We start from the raw sequence: 2,410 nt of genomic DNA on the forward strand, positions 1-2,410 counted from the left end.
AACACAACCAATCTTTTCTCGGAATTAAAAAGAGTTTGGCGTGTGGGGGGAATGGTCCAACCCAACACTATGATCTCACATACCTTAATAGGGATCACCCCCGACGAAATCCACGACGATCTCCACGAACCTTGCTTCTTCTTCTCCTTCTCCTCTTCTTCTCCTCTTCTCTCTCAAAGCCCTAACCCTCACTCTCACTCTTTTAAAAAGGGAAAAACTGATCTAAAAAATCAGTCTAAATCCCTAATATAACCAAAAGAATTAGTTAGGGAAAAGACCAAAATACCCTTACAAATTCGGGCTAACTGCACTGCCAACAGCCCAACTTCCAAAGGGCATAACTCACTCATACGAACTCGGAATCGAGCAAACTCGGCGGCGTTGGAAAGATCATTCCAAGGGCTTTCCAAACCTAACTGGAACTACACCTAAATAATCCTGATCTAGGAGTTATGACTGTTCAAAGTTGACCAAAAACTCACTTTTTTTCCATAGCTAAATTTTCCAAATTTTTGAATTCTTTCCAAAAATGACTATTTCCAATTTCAAGCTTCTTCATAGTTATTTCATTGCCGGATGTTACAATAAGCTAAATTGATACCTACAGGCCTAGGGATGTTCATGAGTCTATTTGGATTATACGAAGTCATCACTATGATTATGTTCTCGAAGCATTTGAATTTGGATCTGTGCTACACACATTTCAGTGTGCGTCACCTAAAGCAGAAGTTGTTCATAATGTTGATTGGGATCCAGTATGTTTTGACTAGTCTTTTTTAGTTGTTTTTATCCCAATGCAAGTGTTATTATGTTTAATGCCGGTATGTGGCTGAGTTTATTTCAAAGGTATGGTTGTGTGTTTAATTCTGTACTTGGTCAAGTAGTACTAGAGCTAGCTTGAAGCCTTTTCTCATGATTCTTCGGTGTTATAGGACCATGGAGATTAAACTAGCTATCTCAGTCTGCTTTAATGGATTCTTTCATCTTTAAAACAATAATGATCTCAAAGAGAAAATAGTTCCTCGAAAAATAGACCTAGAGAACAGACGAAACATATCTGAGGATTCTAGGGTGGATCGGAGATGAGCTTCAAGGGAAAATGTAAATTTTCTTGTCTATACACATTTGGTTTATAGAGCTCGAAAAAATAATGCAATGTAAACATCAATTGGCTAGGAAGTAGAGTCTTAGAATCAACCAACTCAAAACTGTGTAAAAGTCAAATTGTGACAATAACTATATCTCTCGTATAAAACCCTTTGGCACTCTGGATCAGCAAACTTCTCGTATCATCGAGCAGCAAAGCACAATCCAATTTTTATGTTTATGGGAATATTGCTGCTCTTAGTTTTCTCTTTACCTCAAAATACAGGAGTATTATTTGTCAAACAATATTGCTAATATTTAACTTCTTGTACCAATCCCTAAACCATTCTCCAACCCCTTTTTTGTTTATACAATTAACTTTTCGGAATGATCCATGGATTCAACCTAATCATACTATCATAAAATAAGAAGTGAATATACCCTCTCATATTATCGATCTTAAACTACTTGGGTTCTATCAAATATATATGTTCTTTTCTTTGCCTGATATAATCTTGTCCCAAATAAATACTTACATGCCTTAACATGTGGTTAGTTTTGATAGAATTGTTTGGGACCTGACTTTAACGGTGAATTTCAGTTAAAGTCAAAGCCTCACACATTCTGATAACCCAAGCACCAATTATTACAATTGGCTATGGCGACAAGATCTCCCTCCAAAGATTAAACATTTTCTCTGGCAATGTAGCTGTGGTAGGATTCAAACTGTGATATATGGTCTCAATTGGGCCTCGCTTCTTTGACTGTCAGTTTAAGTCAGTCCTCGATGATCCAACTGTACGTTTGGTTGACTAGAATGCTCAATAGTACGAGTAACAATTCCATTCATGCTAACAATCATGTTCCTATGTGCCTAATAGTTTCCTATGCTCCCTGGTTAATCTGGAAAGCTTGAAACAAATTAATATTTTTTGAAAATAGGCCTTTAGATGTTGATTTAGAAATTATGTATCTACCAACATGCCATGAAATTTTTGTATATATCTAGCAGTGCGATGCAAAGAGAAATGGACCTTGTACCCAAGTTATGTTAAATGGAAACCTCTTGAAAATAACTAGTATTACATGTTGAATATTGATGGAGCAGTCCACTTAACCATCACATTGGGAGACATTTTTGGTGTCTTCAGGAATGCAAAAGGAGATTGGGTTCGTGGATTTTGGGCTGCAATTCATCATGACTACGCATTCAAGCAATTTCTTACTCAAGAACCTGCTATACGAAAGTTAGTTCTTCTAATTGAAACATATCGCCTCATATGAAATTGTTTTCCACTGCCCATAAATAAAAGAGAATGAATAA

This window comes from Solanum tuberosum, unplaced genomic scaffold, assembly GCF_000226075.1.
Source record: "Solanum tuberosum cultivar DM 1-3 516 R44 unplaced genomic scaffold, SolTub_3.0 scf00216, whole genome shotgun sequence".
Lineage (NCBI taxonomy): Eukaryota > Viridiplantae > Streptophyta > Magnoliopsida > Solanales > Solanaceae > Solanum > Solanum tuberosum.